Below are 20,091 nucleotides of genomic sequence, written 5' to 3'. Positions count from 1 at the left end.
CATTTGAGCACCACTCTAAAAGTGATGAGTCTAATTATGGTGTGTCATGATATTGTTTAAAAAAAATTCTAAAAGTATTTAAACAAACCAAGGAGCCCCAAAGGACAAGGGAGGATTTCCCCCAGCACAGACTGTGTAGCACCACCATAAGCGAGGAGGGAGGGAGCATCTGTCTAGCACATGGCTCTCCAGAGACTATGGGCTGTGACCTCACCCATAGGTAGCTCTCAGGAGATTGCTTGTAAATTAGAGCAACCCCCAGGACTGCTCTTTTTTATGTGAGCAGCCACCCAGAATCCAAATGACACAAAGGGGATTTAAAGCTATCTTTGTCCACCTTCCAACCCCTGGGGCTGCACCTCCTTAAAGCACAATACCGAATCAGATCCAGTATTTTAACCCTAATCATTGCGTGGGTAAAGAATTTTGTCATGGTTCCAGTCCAACTCTTTATTAAAGTCAATGACTAGATGCCCACGGACTTCAGTGGGAATTGGACTGGGCCTCCTGTGACAGAAAAATGACCTAAAGTGCATGTCTTATAGCGGTATTGGGATTAGGAGTATTACAGAGATGCAATTCATATCAAAAGCACACTCTGAATTATATGTTTTAGCTTATTTATTTATTAAACAATAAAAATGTAATAGCAAGGAAAAAAACAAAGATCAAATATGCCTGCGCAGCCAACCAGAGACTGGGCTGGCAAGTCAGTAACTAAACACAGCTTAAAGTAAAACTCTGGTTTGGTTTTCTTAAAAAATCGTGCCATAACGTGTGTGATTATGTGACCTCCCATTGAGTTAGGCAAAGATCACCATTTGCTGCAGGTCAGAAGATATATGCTTTACAAAAAAATAATGCTCCTTTTGCCATTTCCTGCAACAAACAGAACCATAGTTAGTGGAAGGAATCAGAATTGAGAAAGCATGTGTACGTGTGAGTGTGTGTGTGTGCGTATGCGCGCGCACATACGTGGCTATCCCTCAGCAAAGCTTGATTTATCCATTTATTATTTAATACTAGATCATTAAGAAGAGAATGCGCAGTTCATCTATTCTCTTTTGATCACTTAGTAGAAGGTCTATGCTGACAGGTCTTCATATCACAGAACTCTACAGTACAACCCATCTGACCAAAGCTCTTTGTTAACCAAGTTCTGAATCCAACGGATTTCAAAAACTGGCTGAGCTATTCTGCCAAACTAACCATCAAATATTCAAATCTTCATTGTTCTCTGGATAGGAACCTGAATCAAGGGCTTTTCACAGGTGCTTGTCTGGCTTCTCAGTCCATCTGAAATTCCATTTATCTGAAGATTACATTTTAGATGTCCCTTTCCCATATCTCTTGATAAATCTACTTATGCCTTCCTGTCCATGACAAAGGTGGTGAGCATCTTGAAAAGGTCTCAAGCAGAGGTGGACCTGCATCATGAAGTTCAGATTTCCATACTTGCCAAATGTTTGAGTTTAGATTGATCCCATCTCTAATCTCCACACTAGTATTTGCATGAACCTCTAAAGATCTGCTTTTCTCTGTGGTCTGGATATCTCAGAGGTACAGCAGGTTTTGGGTAACACTGGAAGTATTATTATTTATTCATAGTATTACCATAATACCTAGGAGCCGCAATCATGGATCAGGACCTCATTGTGCTAGGTCTGACTTTTCTTCCAAGGTTTTGGTATTTTAGATTCTGGCTGAAGACGGAAAGTAAAAACAAATTTTTAAAAAGTAGCCGTATTTTGAAAGAGGATTGTTTTCATCAGTGTGGGCGAAAATTCAGGTCCTCTTTTATTTTAACTGTTCCATCGCTAAATTGCCTTTGTAGACTTATATTAGATATGGATAAATATATCAGAATTCCGAACCAGGTTCATGTCCAGATTTCAACACTCCTTGCTCGCCTCTGAAGTTCAAACATGTTCAATTTTGGGTTTCTTGTTCAGGCCCCTGCTTTTTTGCTACTCTGTGGCCACGGCACTTTGCCTTCGGTACAACCCATAGTGCAGGATTGTACCGAAGGAGCCAAACTTTCATTTTAAAAAACAACCTTCCAAATGTGCTACATAGAAGAGTTTATTAACATAAATTTGGCATGCCTGGACACAGGCCATTCCAAACTCATGCCAATAAAACCTTTTGTATAGCCTCACAATATCCTTCATTCTACACGTGCCACATACTTTACAGAAAAACTACTTTAGAATTGTTAGAGAGAGAGTTTTAAACAATATTATGGGGAATATTTCTCACAAACCCCTCCCCCTGTATAGCAAGAAACCTTAGCAATCAGAGGGTGTGATTTTCAAAAGCTCTGAGTGTTGACCTAACTCTGCTCCCACTGAAGTCAACAGAAAATTTATCATTCACTTCAATGGGAGCAGAGGTTGGCCAATGCTGAGCGCTTCTAATATCCTGTCCCATGAGTCCAACTGTTCACGAACAACCTGAATTCTGCCATTTCCTAATTTATGAGTGCCTGACTTTGTAACTTCAATAAATGTCCTTTTAACATAGGGATTTTTTTTTTTGGTATGAAATTATACATGCAGTTTCAGAATGGACAGTTGGTGGGGGTGGAGGGAGATTTTCAAAGGCATAAGTGAGAGTTAGGCACTTAAATCCCAATGAAATTCAGTAGGAGTTAGTCATCTAGGTGCTTTGAAAATTTCCCCCTAGCTGTTTGTTCACCACTGAAGGATAACTGTCCTCAAGATCAATTGGCTTGTAAAGGTGACAAGTGCTCCAGTGCAGACAAGGTAAATCGACGTTGAATATAGTAGTCCTTTCCCAGGTGAGAATGGGGTTGGGTTGCCAGGTTTTTCTGCCACTTCCCTGGGGCCCAATATTGCACTTTGAAAATATGACCAAGCTGCAGTAAAGTACAGCAGGTGGGGACAGGGCACATTCGCAGCTGTAGCGCTACCAGTTCTTTCGGGGACCGGCCACCACTACCAAAGCTCATTGAACCACCGTGAGCCTTTCCATTCATTTAAATGGGCTTCAGATTGGCCTAATCGAGCAAGGATCTGAAGCATCAGGCCTAACGTCAAGCATGAGTAGTCTGAATGATTTCAATGGGATTACTCACATGTTGAACATTAGGCACATGCTTAAGTGGTTTGCTGGATCAGGGGTTCTGTACGCATCTCTGCTCCCAAGCATTCTGGTTTGAATTTTTATTTACAGACTTTTGCTAATAAAGAGCATGCACTGATCTCCACTGTCTAGCTGGTCTGTCTATCTCCACGCCTTTATTTTCCAAACTCCAGCTGCGGGGGAGGGGAAAGCAGGAGGTTGTGAGGAGCTGGGCTGCAGCAAAACACAACACGACCATTTAAAATGAATATTATTTTTCAGCTGAAAGATCTTTTTTTTTTTTTTAAATTTATTTTTAGAACAATAGTAAAACACACAAAGCCTGGAGGTTTCAAGAACTTCCCTGCTGGGATGGTGACTTAATTTATTTCTTTAATTTGTTACAACCCCACAAAAAATGTTATTCTTTGGAGACTTTGCTTTCTCAAGTTTTGCATGTATTATTTGCTGTAAAAGATTAATGAGCTAGCAGAAGCAATTTCTAATGGATTCCCTTGGTTTTCTTTCTCTGTCTTTTAAAACTTGCATGCCAATCAAGGACCATGGATCTGCTAAGTGCTCTTGGCACACAGGATAAGGGGAAAAAGAAAGTAATGAAATCAAGAAGACTCTTTCATAACCTCTCCCCTCCTACACCACCTCTCAGAAATAACATGTTAACCAACATACTACACTGACCTCACAGATTTCAAACCTCTGTGGAAATCACATACTTTGCAGGCGTTTATGGAGTGTGTGAATCTCCATAACTTGAGCTTGCAGGTTTGAGTGAGAGAAGCTAATCCTACACACGTTTCAGAAGTGATGCTGGCCAGCAAAGGCAATGCACTCAGGCCCTCTTTCTGGCTTCTGCTAGAATTCTGCTGACACTCCCATGGAATATTAGTGAGCTTTAGAAATTAATCGTGTAGAGTTTCCCATTGAAAAATGCTAATTTCTGGATCTGACTGTTGCCATAGGGTGTACCACATATTCAGCTTTTGGCAGTGATGGCTAAGAATCAAATCCACTTTGATGCATTCAGCCTGAATAACCAGGTAAGGGGTGAAGAGATCAATAGAGATCAGGGGAACAGAACCCCTTCCCACCCCAGGCCAATCCACAGACTTCACTTCAGCTACACTCTTTCTCTGTGAGGGAGAGGGTTGTCCATTGCATATGTCATGCATAGTCATGTATCTGAAAGCAGGTGAATAAAGGCAGACAGGAGAGGGGAAAGGAAGACCGTGACAGCATAGAAGGAAAACTTGAGGGGAGCAGGAGACTGGGTAGGGAGCAGGGAGGAATGTGAGGAGGGGTTGGCACAATGGGGAAGAGGTGGGAAAGTGATAGGAGACGGGTATAAAGAAGGAAAGAATCGCAGCCTCCCATCACAGGAGTTAGATGGTAAGTGCAAATTCCTTTTGAAACAGCCAGTGAGTGGCTGCAGACTTGGGGGTGCATTTTGTGCACATGCAAGGTTGAATTCTGAACATGAAATGATCACATGTGAATTCGGGGTGCTAGTTTTGCATACACACAAATCGGCAAGGTCCTTTGAAAATCTGGCTCCTCAGGCACATGAATAAATCAAATACAGTCCCCTTGGAGAGACACCTATAATCATTTTATCATCCATTTCTTTTCAAATTACAGCATGTAATATCTGGTAGAAAAACAAAACAAAACCAGCTAGGAGAGAGAAAGGAAAAGGTCTTCCAAGAAAAGGAGATTCAAACTCTATGATATACAATAAATAACAAGCAACTGTTATTTATGGGGCTATAATTCTATCAAGAGGTTTATCATAAACCACAAGAGGGATGCTCAGATGTTGGAGGACCCCAAGATGAAATTATAGGACTATATATTAGTGTTTGCTTTGTTGTTTTATAGATCCAATTTCCTCCTTCACTTCTGCTCCCACCTTCCCATTCCCTCCAAAGGCTCCCCAATAACTCCCATTCAACCCCTCTGCTTTCTGCTGTGTCTTCATTCCACCTTCTGCCATCTCTGCTCTGAAAAACAGACTACTGTGCACTGAAAATAGAGGGCCTCACAGATGGAGCTGTGCGAATAACCATTTTTCAGTTTGGTGGCTGAACCGAAAGATAAAATTGAAAGAATTACTGAAGGTCAAACAGAAATGAAAATGTTTTAAATTTTCCAGCAAAACAAAATGTTTTAAAAGATTTGTTTTGTGTCCACCAAAAAATTTCAGTCAACCCAAAACTAAACAAAAACAACAAGAGTCCTGTAGCACTTTAAAGACTAACAGATTTAATTTCTGCAGGCATAAGATTTCGTGGGCTGCAACCCACTTCGTCAGATGCAAGAAATAGAAATCAGATAGGGGGTATATATATACACATTCAAGGGTAACGAACAACCATGGGGAGGGTAGGTGTTAGCAAAGTCCATTCAGTTAGAGTAGATGAGGCCTATTCACAACCATTGATTAGAAGGTGAGAATGTGTGAACAGTGACAATTACTTCTTGTAATGAGAGAACCATTCCAAGTCTTTATTCAGACCCAGTTTGATTGTGTCAAGTTTGCATACGAGTTCCAATTTCTCGCTGAAGTCTGTTTTTGAAGTTTTTTTGTAGAAGTATGGCAACTTTCAAGTCAGCTACAGAGTGTCCTGGACACTACAATACAAATAAAGGATGTTCACATTAATACCACCCTATACCAAAAACCAACTGACTGCAATACATATCTTCATGCCTCCAGCTTCCACCCTGGAGGCATTACACGATCCATTGTTTACATGCAAGCCCTAAGATACAACTAGGTTTGCTCCTATCCCTCAGACAGGATCCCTACAGGATCTCCATAAAACATTCTTAAAACTACAATACCCACCTGGAGAGGTGAAGAAACAAATTGAAGAGCCAGATGGGTACCCAGAAGTCACCTACTACAGGACAGACCCAACAAACAAAACAACAGAACACCACTGGCCATCACCTACAGCCCCCAGCTAAATTCTCTCCAACACATCATTAAGGATCTACAACCTATCCTAGCAGATGATCCCTCACTCGTTTGTGCTGGTAGCAGCAGTCTGAGAAGGAATAAAATGTTTCTTCTTATTGGTGGGGTATTGAAATGTGCGGTGGCAGTCTCACATCTAGGAACATAACTGAAAGGATTTCATCAATCACAGATGCGTCACTTTGAGCTGAGAGTCATCAGGATTCCTTTTCTAAATGGGATAAAGAGTGATTCACATCACAAGGTACGCATAGCAAAGTGTTTAAATGCTCATGCAGTGAAGACTCCCTGTAAAGGTTGTGGGTGGACCCTGTGCGCCCCCTTGCAGTCTAGGGTGGTACTGTAGCTGTGGTTTGGCTCCCAGACTTAAAAAATCTCCAATAAAGCCTCTGGTTTGGCTAGTCTCCTAAGGTACGTCTACACTCTGATCAAAAACTCTCAGCACCGAGTCTCAAAGTCCGAGTCAGCTGATCCGGGCTCACAGAACTCAGGCAGTGGGGCTAAAATTAGCAATGTAGATGTTTAGGCTTGGGCTGAGCCTGGCTCTGGAGCCCCTCCTCCCCCCCAATGTGGTTTCAGAGTCCAGGCTCCAGCCCATGCCAGCCACAGCCATGCCACAGGTCTGCTGTGTAGACCTAGAGCGCAAGATAAAACAGTCACTACCCACTGTAACCTGCATGTCTTCTACTTCCTTCTCCCTCCCTTCAGCCTCCTGTCCTTCTCCCTATTTATATAACCCAGCCCTAAGACAGGGCAAGGCCTTCTTGATTACACCAGCCTGTCCCTTGAAGGTGTAATACACCCCTTCACACACTCATACACATTTATTTAAAAGTTAGGCTGAAGTAAACCAAAAATATGAACAATTAAGAGTTTTGCAGGCATGCCAAGCAATATTCACGGAGCATATAGGCTGAAGAGAAAATGTAATGAAGATTAAGAATATTATTAGCACATATGCAGAGATGATTGTGCATGATGGATTTAAATATGAGCTTCCTGGGGAAGCTTCAGAAAGAAGAATATGTTGCCATTGCAATGACATTTACCCACATCCAGAATTGCTGCACTACTGTAGTGTGAGGGGAGTTAAGCGTCTCAGACCAGAAGATCTGCTAAACAAGGTCCAGTTTTCCTTGTCATGTTACACAACTACTAGACCCATCTTATCCATGATAAGTTCTTTTGCTACACTTACATCCCAGGTAAATTTCTAGGCAAGAGACCTTTCTAATTATGAAAAAAAAAATCAAAGGAAAAAATCTGCAAGAAACCCATTTAGAAACTGTACTGAGATGAAAACATGCTCTGTATTACTCAAAGAGTGAGAAAGTCCTTGCTGCCTACAGGGCATCACTGGTAACTCGTAAGGATTATTGTAATCAGGCAATGACCACAAATGTATCTGTCTGCATTTCTACTGGGAAGGCAGTAGGGCCTGGATCTAGCAAGGCATTTAACCACATGATTAACTTTAAATACATGAGTTGTCCCAGTGGTTTCAGTGGGATTACTCATATGATTAAAATCAAACACGTACTTAAGTACCTTGGATGGATCACCTAAAAACATCCTTCTGAACATGCAGCGATTGTATTACTCTTGGTGCTGGTTCCCATTTCCATTTTCTTTATATTTTTGGTCACAGAAAAGGCTTTTAAAACGCTGTCATTTTTTTTTCCCCAACTCAATCTTTGGCACACAGAAGGAACAGCATCAAATGTGCAAATGTTTGCATATTCTTTGGATTACAATAAACTGTTGTATGGTTTTGTTTGCTCTAATTACCCAGTCTTTTGATTTGCTGGCCATTCCATTCCTTTCTCATGAGGTAACAAGCCTGTATACAGGCAGAGATGGAATGGCTAGCCAATTAAAATGAGCATGAAGATCAAAATAGTCGACCACGATGCGATACAGTAATTTACAGAATTATACCTAGTGCAATTATTGATAACGTATTCAGTTTAAACTGCAGCTGTAACCTTCCAGTGAGCCATGCCAATCATCTGATTTTGACTTTTTTTTTTTTTTTTTATAGCTTTGTCTTTTAAGTAAAAAATGCTTTGATTTGAAAAACACTAACAACATTGGCAAATCCGTCTAATGAAATGTGGATGAATAAAAAAATACCAGCTCATAAATTACACAGTTTTATAAAAAGGATTCAGTATAATTTGAATGCATATATACACGCATTATGGCCTTCTGAAGCATAATTTCTGCACCATGAAAGGTTAACTTCAGCAGGAAGGGCGCTAGGCAGCGCCACATTTCCTGATGACCCTCTTACACAGAGGTGGGAGGGATCCTGTTGCAAAGACTAAATACAGCTGGCTTTACTGTATTTCTTGTCAGTCAAATAATTAAGTTAATTTGTCCTAAAATAGGCCTCGCTCATCATTGAAATACTGCAGATTCAAGGTGCAAATGCAGGCAGCACAGCAGAACTGTAGATGTTGTCTACAGCATGCTGCTCCTAGACAGATCCAAGGACCTGCCTGGACACACCCTGACTTCATGATCACCATGGTATGAAATCTACCCCTGACATTCTCACCCCTCACGGAAGTTCCTGGGTTAACATTCAGTCCCTTTTTTTATTAAAGTGACATCACTCCAATCTTTATGCCTACTGTTTAAACAGTGTTAGTTGGAATGAATTTTGGCTCAGGGGTATCCTGTTACAGAAATAGGAAACGGCACACAGAAGAGGTTCAAAACAGGCCTTTCCTCCTGAGCTCTGGAATTTTCAGCAGCAGTAAATTAGCACCCAATAACTCTAATTAGGTCAGGCCCTATTGCCCTGGACACTGGACACTTACACAAGAAGTGATTGCAGTCCTGAACAAACTGGCTCAAGAGCTACCTGCCGGTGAGATAGAGTTGAGGATGATCACTTGTTCTGCTGCTGTGCCCGAGACCATCCCAAACTACACATCAGTAATGTGGTGGCCTGTAACGGGGGTGTAATGGTAATCCAATGGGAGGCAGGCCAGACTGCTGAACTCTCTGCTCTGTCCCCAACGTGTTCTGCAGGGAAATAGGAGACAGCTGAGCTCCTGGGCACAGAAGTAGGTCTCCGTTGGTCAGTGCAGGGGGAAACCTTGCCTGCTAGAGGAATGTCCTTCAAGTGGTATCCTCCCTTCCAAACACAGATTTCCTGCTCTGAGTGTGAGAGTGGGTGCAGGAGCCCTTTGATGTTGCTACTTTGGCTGCCCAACATCAGCAGCAGCTACTGCTAAGTAGCAGGAGTCTCCAGCCCCCTCCAACATGCTTCAGTGAAGACCCTCTCCTTTCCAGGCGGAAGCCATGCTGGTGGAGTAAAGTTAAAAGGGGAAAATATAATGGGAATTTTATTTTCCATCGGGAGCAGAAGAAGAGAGTGCTAAGCTCCTCCATAAAGGCAATGAGACTGGGGAGGTTCAGCAAGCATGCTTGCAGAGGGAACTCTCATTAAAAAAAAGAAGAATACAGTAATTTGATTTTATTCTGCTGGTGGGAAAGATCCATGGGTTATGAATGTCCAGAGCAGCTCATCCATCGCAGGAAAATGGGGGTACGAAGGTATAATTATTCCCGCAACACCAGTGAACTGTCCCACTTCAGTGGGAGACTGACCAAGCTACCTGTAAATTAATTCATTTATTTTATTCTATTTTACTTTTTTGCTAAGTGCTGGAAATAATCCACCTTAAAGAAAAAGTTTAAAAAATCAAATAAATGGAGGGAGAGTGCAGATAAGATTCCCTTACTTAATGTGTCAAGTAGTTTTAGAACGGACCTCTGAAAAAGAAAGAAAAAAGAACGAAATGCTGAATTTGGCTTCCACTATACAAAGAACAGCTGGTGCATTTCTGCATGACTTAGCTTAATGTAACAAGATTGGAATTTTTAAGTTTCCAAGAAAAAATAATGAAGTGAAGTTAGTGTTAGCTTTCTGCTATCTGTACCAGTTACCCTTTGACACGCAGGAGCCAGCCATTTGAAAATCCAGATAATTAATTAATAACAAAACAAAGGGAAGCACCAGCACCATAGCACAGTACATTAATGTTCCCGTCTGTGAACCATCTGCACTCCAGTCATGGCCTTTAGAGGAGAGAGGGGCATTTCTTGACTCACCAGGGCCTCAGCATCAATATGGCACAAACATGAAAACAATAATTCAGGAGAGACCTCCCCTTGCCACATCAGGGGCCATTTTCCACCTTGCCTCCCCACCATTGTGCTTAGAGTTGCAGATGTGTTGCTGAAGTGTGAACATCTGCAGGCAAAAAGAGAGTGATTTAATCCAGACCATTACCAGCACTAGTGTGGCAAAGACCAATCCAGACTCAGCAATCCAGCATGAAGCCCACCCAGCTCGTGACAGTTACAGGTTTAAAAAAAAAATGTGCCAAATAACAAACGTTTACCGTTTTATATCTATATAGACATGATAGAACTCTAAGCACAATGGTGGGGAGGCAAGGTGGAGAATGGCCCCTGATGTGGCGAGAGACGTCTCTCCTGAATTATTGTTTTCATGTTAGTTGAATTTAGATATCAGGGGTGGAATCCTAGCTCTATTCAAATGGCAAAACCTCCACTGACTTCAGTAGGGCCAAGATTTTACCAAGTCCAATTCTGCAGCCACTTCAAGTGTAGAACTTCTGCTGAAGAGTTTCCTGCATAGAACTACTGCACACTCAAGCACAAGTTGATCAAAAAATAACCTAACTCACAGAAAGGTATCTATAGAAGATTTAATTTATAGAAAGACTGTTTAATAAGTACAGTCCTAATCTATGAGATTCTTATTTTGCCTATCACTGGAGTAAAAGTACTCCTTGGCTGTAGGACCGGAGATCCTTTATTTCAGGAATTCAGCCTGCCTTGCAGTAAATTTGCTTTGGGGAAGGACGACTCCTATGTGTGTTTAATAGAACACTTAACTATTTTAAAAAAGACAAACAGAAGAAGGAAAGAACCTGATCTGGATTTTTTCTGTATCCTGTTGAAACAAATCCCCTTCAGGTAAGATGACTGAGAAGATTTTGTGAAAGCAGTTATGATATTATCTCAAATTCTACAACTCATCTGACAGCTTTTAAGCCTGAGCATGGCATAGACACTTCAATAGTCTTGTTGATTGACGATCTCCTCCTGAATGTAGAGGTCATGTCAATTCTTTAGCACTGTCAGGAGCCTTCAGTACACAACCCAAGAGGTTGCACGCATTTGGGATTTTGCCGGGCTGCTCATTCTTACACTGAGGAGCTCCAGAGTTTACTTTCTGAAAGAAGTAATGGCCTGACTTTCAGAATTGCTGAGATCCCACAACCCCATATAAAATCAGTGGGAATAGTGAGTGTTCAACAACTTTGACAATCAGGCCCTACAAGTGAGCAGCACTGGGGAATCCGACAAAGTGGGTTTCTGCCCACAAAAGTTTATGCCCAAATAGATTTGTTAGTCTTTAAGGTGCCACAGAACTCTCACTGGGGAATTGTTATCCCACCTAGAGAATTTTCTCATGCAGAGTTCTACTTTGACGAATCTCTTGTTTGATGTATGAGATGGCCTTTTGAATGACAGTGTACTCAGTATGCTGATGACACTTAGTTCTATGTCACCTTTTCTTCAGGGATCTGGGCTTTACTGTCTCTCTGACTTTAGTGGCACTGCTTGTGTGAAGTGAGTGTTGCAAGATTGGGCTTATAGACAGTATGATCCAGAATAGGTAATCCACACATCCAAAAGTGCAGTAAATAAAATATCAGCACTGCTGCCACTACAAACATGTAATTTTATGTTACTAGCAGAGCAAGAAAGAGCTAATCCATGAAACTGCAGAGTTATAGGATTGTGTACAAAAATAACAAGAAAAACCTTACCACTACATACACCACAGTGAAAAATCACCTATGTGAGTGAGACAATTTAACTGTCAAAGCACAAGCAATGGCTAAGTTAGGCCTCAATCCTTTACAAGTACAGGAAAAAGTTCACTTGAGTCCATCACTAGTGCACCTGTCAGTGTAGTCTAAAATGATATAATAATATAAATTCTCATGATATTTACAGTTTGCGTCAATTTAAGGAGACCATTATATTTTTCCAGTCAAGAGAGACACTTGAATAACTAACTCCTGGCTATGACACTTCCATCCAAGGGATACACTAAAAAAAGAAAACAAACTAACGTCCAATAGCTGACTCATGGTGATTATTGTTTCTTGGAAGAGCAAGCGAGTCCTTGAAACTTTGACTTACTTAATACAAAATCCTCCAGTGACATGGATAGAGGAGTCACATGCATCCATTTGGCCTAGCTTCTGCTTGGCTTTTTGGTTAAGAACCAGTGACGTATAAGTTTAATATCTGATATGTCCTGTGTCTGGGAAACTCAATGAGCTAATAAGTCTTCTATCTCTAACAGTTACGATCTTGATGCAGAAAAAGGAACTTTGCTTTCCTCAGACAGTCCAGCAGGGTAAGTACAGAATTTCTCCCCATTGTTTAAACCTGGGCAGGCTGGGGAAAAAAAGAAACAAATGAAGCTCCTAAAAATACTCAAAAATAAATCCTCCCAGTAATTTAGGAAATCTTTCCTTATTTCTATTATTCTAAAGAGCAAATGAGCCAAATTAAACATGATCCCTTTTGTAAAGTGCAGCAGATTCTACTTTACCCAAAACAGGGCGACTAAGGAACTGACAAATAGTTAAGTTAGGCTCCAATCCTTTAAACACTTATACGCACCTACCTTTATGCATGTGAGTAGTCCCACATAAGCATTGCAGGAACCTAGACTGCAAGCTCCTTAGGCAGGAACTATCATTTGTGTTTGTATAATGCCTAGCACAATGGTGCCCAAGTCCTGACTGGGGCTCTCTTGGCACTACCATGATATAAATAAATAAATCATAATTTAAATCATACATATGTTTTCATTTTTATAGGGTTTTTAAGGCGCTTGTCACTGTGCCTTCATCTGAGCACCTAACAAAATTCAACACATTTATTCTGTCAACACTGAGATCCAAAAGTATCACTATCCCCATTTTACAGAAAGCTGAGGTACAAAAAGATTAAATGAACAGGAAATATGCGGCAGAGTTAGAAATCAAACTCAGCTCTTCTGAGTCCCATTTCAGTAGCTTAAAGACAAGCTCATCCTTCCTCTCCTTCTTTCCCTGCCATGTTTCCTCAAAATATGCCATTTTCCTACCTCAAAAATGCAAATAATGCTTAGTACACATATCATGAAAATCAAGACCATATCTGGACACATTCTGCAAACATGTATTTGTGATCATTCACTTGACTATGGCCACAAATTCAATTTAATGGTATTTGTATCTCCTTTGATTCACTTTCCATGAACAAGTGAAAACAAGGAAAATTTTTGTTTGCAAAAATGTCTGCTGATAAATAACATGTTGCAAATATGTTTTTGAGCAAATATTCACCCCAGAAGTGAGTATAAAGCCTTCTTGGAACCAATTTATGAGTTTGGGGATCACACAATTGGGAAGAATTATCAATGCATGATTGTGTTCATGGATAATTTCCTGAAGAGAAAAAAGGGCTACATTAATTGAATAAATTGTTCACCATCAATAATGTATAGATTTTAAAGCCAGAAGGGATCTTTATAATCATCTAGTCTGGCTTCCTGTAAAACACAAGCCACAAATGATTCCTGCATCAAGTCCATAGTTTCTAGCTGAGCTAGAGGATATTTTTTACAAAAACATCCAATTTTGATTTAAAGACTTCAAGTGCAAGAGAATCCACCACATCCCCGTAGGTAAAGTTGTTCCAATGTTTAATTATCCTTACCATTAAAAATGTTCTTTTTGTCTTTAGTCTGAATTTGTCTCACTTCACCTTCCAGCCCTGCTCCAATATACCTTGCTCCATTCAGGACTCTGTTTAGAACTTTCAGTTGATTTTCAGATGAAAATTATGTGTTGCCCTAGAACAAATGTTGCGCAAACTCAGTTTAATTACATCTTTTGAATTCTGAAGGAAGGAATTGATGGAATGCGTAGTCGAATTCTTCCTCAGCATACCACTGAGTCTGCAGGCAACACGAGACTATTTTTAACATTCTTTCTTGAGTTATCAAAGTGGTCTCCAAACAAGTAGAGTAGGGCTTTCAGTGGAAAAAGTCTTCCTTGTGTCATTTCTGCCGCACCCATTTGGGCTTTTAAAAGGTTTCTCTTAGACCTCTTACATCCAAGCCACACAGAATTTTTCAGCAAATATGCAACCGTCCAACAATATAAAGTAGCGCCAAATTTCAGCTGTTTAAGAATCGTGATTTTGCTCCTAATGTGACTATGACTCTTCCACCAGGTGTCAGTGGCAGTAACCAGGGCTGGGTTCATTAATCAGATTCCTTTGTTGAATTTGGATTGGATAGCATTCTTCAGATCGGAACATAAACTCAAAAAAAAATGCAACTCAACACACTACATGGAGTTATAGGTATGCAAAATTATTATTTATGTGAATAAAGCCCGCCAGCAACCAGACTTTCCCCTTCCTCCTATAGAGGGAAGCACTGAGTTCTGTTCCTATAAACCTTCTAGCTCTGGGGCTTACACTAACTACACTATTGCTACTATGGCTACTGCTGCCAGTTTCCTCTTCCTTCTTAGACCACAGCTTTAGCCACTGTGCTTCTAAAGTCCCTATTGTGGCATAGCCATGACTACACCACCCCCACAAATATTCTCATTTCCTCGACTTAAATGCGTAAGTAATTCCATTGTGTCCACATTACCATCCTTACATACCTCAGTGAATGAAAATGACGACTGCCACAACCATAATGCCACTATCAGGAGACACAATTGCACGTATTTCCACCAAGCCTCCTTTTGAAGCACGCTATACAAGAACAAATATGGGCAATCCTACTTCATTGCACAAGAGGGATAATTCAACAGACTGGGGAAATAGAATGCCAAATTCTGGAGTGGCTTTCTGGTTACTCTGTGCGAACCCACTAATGTCAGAGGAGTAAATGAATCATGGATGTAAGTCAGCGCAGAATTTGGTCCAATGACTTTTGATCTACAGGCCTGCTTAATGGCAGCGGATACTGGTTTCACATCAAGACAACACTCACTGCACACTGCGCACTTGATTCTGCAGCTGCCCTGCACGCTGTCTGTGTCTGTAAATCAAAATCAATCAAACTTCACTGCATCAGCAACAAATCAATCACTGTGGATTCTTCGTGACTATAAAACAAGAATCCTGTGGCTAAAGTAACAGCCCTGACAAGGCAGCTGTATGTGACGCATGTGGATGAGAGAAAGAGAGAGGCAGAAAAAGGATTTTTTCATATATAGTTGCTATATTTCATAGAGAGGGAAGGGAATATTTTATTTCCTAAGATTTTTCCTAATCATAGTCACTTTGTATTGGACTGCATACATCTGCGGTCTGCAGAATGAACATACCAGTGGAAAATGACATGCCAGAATTATCCAAAATTCCAAAAGAATTTTCCACATGCCAGAATTATCCAAAAGTGAATCAAAGCATTTCCTTATTATTTCCATGTATTTTATGCTATATTAATAATCAGACCTTTTCTGAATACAAATTAATGCAAATGTCAGAACCAAAATACAAATGTCGGGGGATACGGTATGCAACTTGTGCTTCTTACAACACTGGATTATAAAACAAATATCCCTCCACCCTTCACCCATTTGCCCCCGAAGAAACAAAATTAAATAACTGAGACTTTTCACAAAGCCTGCTATTCCCTTCAGATAAAGTAGGTAGGCAAAGGATTCAATTCTTTTGTTTCCTTTTCTATCATTCAATTGTTTTAATTGTGTTGTTGTTATTGTAAAACTGAAGTGTTACACAAGACAGAGAGCTTGGCAGCCTTCCCACAATCCTCAGCATGTGGGAATAGAAAGTAACAAAGTGTTAACACCTGCCAACTGGTGGTTAGGTGTAAATGTCTCTGTTAACAACAAACACTGCTGCTAGCAATCATCAGAGCAAAGCAGCAAATCTGTTCCCTTCTCCTATGTGGAAAACACTAAACAATAACAAAAATGTCACCTAATTGCTTGATTAAGATGTATCAATCCTGGAAACTGCTGATCTAGAACATTGAATCTCTGACATTTACTTCACTCTTGATTAAACAGAATTGTTTAAAACCAGCTATCATGCTGGCAGAATCTCAGAGCAAAGCATGCCATCCACCGAGTTGCGACACAAACTTTTTATGGAGAAGAAATGAAATCAAGGCCAAATCCTGTCAGCTCTTTCATAAACGCTTGAGTTGCTAAAATCCTCCTGCTAATAATAAAATGAGAGGAGAGAAAAGAAGGAAAGGGTTAGCAATTTGGCAACACCTTGATATATGGGATAGAAAGTGTGATGAGGTTTTCTGAAACATTTTAGATCTTTTACTCTTAAAAAAAGTTGTTGGATGGGGAAGGGGAAGTACTCTTCCAAGGAAATGAGGACTATGAATGCAATTAAAAATATATTTTTCTAACAATTATTTTATGGGCAGACACTCAGCGGCTGGAAACTGGCACAGCTCTACTGGCTGCACTGATTTAGACCTGCAGAAGATCTGGATCTTCATCATTCCTCATGTTAAAGAGGTCAACCAATAACACATATTCTCAGATGTTACAGTCCCCTAGGCTAAATTAATCCACTAAGCCTTGTTTCTTGGGTGATACTCTCACTTTTTCTCCTCAGGATCCCCTCTCTACTCCTTGCCCAATAATTTCCCACCCTGCAGTGAGATGAGCCATGATCACTGACACCAAGGGATTAAATGACACTAAAAACCCCTAAGAAGGCTTAGTTGCCTGAGTGAAATCCTGAACATATAAATGAAATCCTAATTCCCTCAAACATATTCCTGCTATCCATAAATGGTATTATTAAACATAGAACATTTATGCCTCAATATAAGTAAGTATTCTGTAGAGTTGGTTGAAAAATGCCAATTATTTTCCATCGGAAAATTTTATTTTAATCCTTTTTTTTTCTAAATTTCCCATGAATATTCTTTGGTTTTTCATTGAAATAAAAATCATAACCCAAAACATTTTCTGTTTTCCAAAACCATTTTTGGTTGAAAAAGAAAATACTTTTTTATTTTAAAAATAGTTTTTTAAAACCAAAACACTGTATATTTTTCATAACCCCCCAAATATGCAAATTTCAACTGAAAAAAATACCCACTAAACTAAAAACTTTAGCTGAAATAAATGTCAAAAAAAAATCAGTGAGAAAATGTCAGCCAGCTAGTATTTAGCCTAAATTTTCAAAAAAAAGAATTATGCCATTCTTCAAACAATGGTGTCTAACTGATCATTCGCATCCACATTCACAGTGTCCACTATTAATAATTACATACCCAAATTGAGTAATTACAGTTGTATTTTTCTGAAAATCTAGTTCTCATACTGTCAGTTTCTTGGAGCAAGGATTGTGTCTCCTCTGTGTTCTTTATAGCATTGAGAATACTGGTAGTGCTCCACAGCTAATAATTAAATAGTTAATGACAACACAGTTCCTTCTGCACAATTCCTTGGACTCTTGTAACATCATTCACCACGTTGTCATGGTTAATATTTCAGTAAACACCTGAATATAGTCCCATACAAAAGATTATATAAAGAGAGAACAAAGAAGCAATTATTTAGCTAAGGCAATGCCCTTCCTTTCCTCCACCAGGAATGAGTGAATCAAGTAATACACTTGTCTACCAGCATGAATATTACCCGTATTTACTGAGCTGAATATTTCCTAATTGCAACTGGAAAAATCTTTGGCTGCCAGATTTTCAGGACAGCCTGCACCAAAACGGGATTATAGGAAATTATCCAAATTTTGTAAGAGCCTTATATAGCCCCTCAGTAGCTGGATTTAGATTTTCACTCATGTGGCCTGTGTGACTCAGCATTTGGTAGTCATCCTCTGCCCATTGTATCTCATGAAAGTTACATATACCCATAATTCACAGGGTCCTCGAGCCCAGACTCCAGCCTGAGACCGAAAGTCCACACTGCAATTAAACAGCCCCTTAGTCTCAGCCCTGTGAGCCTGAATCAGCTGGCAAAGGCCAACTGCAGGTGTCTAATCGCCATGTAGACATACCCTGGGTGTCTTGTATTTAATGGGCTAGATAGCACTTTGCACAAAGCCCTGCAGAGGGGCCAGTGTGAGGTTGCACTTTCCTTTGGGGAAGCATCAGGGGAGATTGTACTTCGGGAGACAGTCTTCCCATGATGGGTGCACAGGAGGCGATGTACTCTGCTCCACCCTAATCCTCTAGTACATGACATATCTTTCTAGAGCTTTGCCTGCCCCTGCCATCGCACTATAAAGACCGACAGGGAATGTTACTCTGTCGGTAGCTTGGGCATTGGGAAAGAGCAGATGTGAAATGAACATACTGGCTGATGATGAGATGAAGACCCACATGTCTACTCATCTCAATAAAATTCAATCAGATATTTAATGCACAAATTAATGACATTTCAAATATTTTTTTTTAAATACTGCTGATGAGGGCACTAGATACTAATGGATGTCTATTGAGGGTTCCTAGTACTTCTCCTTTGCACACCCCCCACTGACTTGTCTGATGAGGATTCTTTCTTGACAATCTGTTGCAAGGGGCAATACAATAACTAGTCCTGTTCCTGATCCATTTGCTTTATCCAATTCTTGACAACACAGCAGATTTTATCCCGAGGAAGAGGAAAGATAGTCTAGTGGTTAGTGCACTGGGCTAGGATTCAGGAGATGTGGCTTCTATTCTTGGTTCTGCAACAGACTTCCTGTGTGACATCTGAAGTCATCTAACATCTCCATGCTTCTGTTTCTATGGTCATGCCTACACGTGCAGCACTGCAGCTGTGCCACTGTAGTGCTAAGTGAAGATGCTACCTATGCTGATGGGAGAGCTTCTCCCGTTGGCATAGGTACTCCACCTCTTGGAGAGGCAGTAGCTGTGTTGATGAGAGAAGCCCTCCCATTGACACAGCACTGTCTACACCAGGAGTTAGGTCAGTATAATTCAGTGAATTTTTCCACACCCTGAGCAATGTAGTTATACCGACATCCATTTGTAGTGTAGACCAGGGTCTTAGCTATTAAATGGAAGCAACACCAAGCTCAAAGAAGTGCTGTGAAGATGAACTCATTTGTATTTGTAAATTGCTTTAAGATGTTTGGGTGGGAAGTTCTACTGAAGCGGAGAGTGGGTGGGTGTTTCATGGTTGATTGGTTGGTTCTAGCTAAAAGATCATGAGTTGTCAACATGGGACAAATGATGCTCACCCATCTCTGTAAAGCATTGAGCTCTGTGGATGAAAATGCTGAGGGCAAGATTGTGACTGGCCCTGATTCAGGGAAATAAGAGACAAGAACACACTTCTCCCTGCCTCCCGTGTATGGTCTCCTCCATTATGGCTCTAGAAAAGGGCAGTGAGAAAGCAAGTTCCTTGCAGCTGCTATGAGCAAGTAGGTGAGAAGAAGATAGAAGGGGCAGTGGAGTCTTGTTTCTGCCCCTCTTCCCTCACCTCTGCTACAGCATGTCATGCCAAAGAGTTGAGCTGGCATGAAGCAAATAATTCTTCCCATGGAGCACAGAGGAGCAGGGGAGGTATTCTGGATCAGGGAGCTAGGGATCCTCTGGGAGGTGAGGGGGTGGGAGGGTGAGGCGGTAAAGGGGGAGACAGATATGCCCTTTGCCTTACACTAAAGTAGATGCTAAGTCACAACCTAGCCCTAAGTAAGTGCTAAGTCAAAACATGTTCCTGTCCAATTGACACTCAAATAATACACGGTCTAACACTGGGCAGGATGCACTCCCAGTCCAAACAGTTAGTCACTGAGACATATCAGGTCTGATCTTCCCAAGTACTGCACAGGAAACCCTTCACCGCACCTGAGCAATCATTCCATTGCTTGGGAATAAGACACCTGTTATAGCCCTATATAACCTATTG

The sequence above is a fragment of the Emydura macquarii genome, unplaced genomic scaffold, assembly GCF_026122565.2.
Source record: "Emydura macquarii macquarii isolate MOO-44397 ecotype Brisbane River unplaced genomic scaffold, CSIRO-AGI_Emac_v2 contig_431, whole genome shotgun sequence".
NCBI classification, from domain to species: Eukaryota; Metazoa; Chordata; order Testudines; family Chelidae; genus Emydura; species Emydura macquarii.
This window is presented reverse-complemented; position numbering follows the sequence as displayed.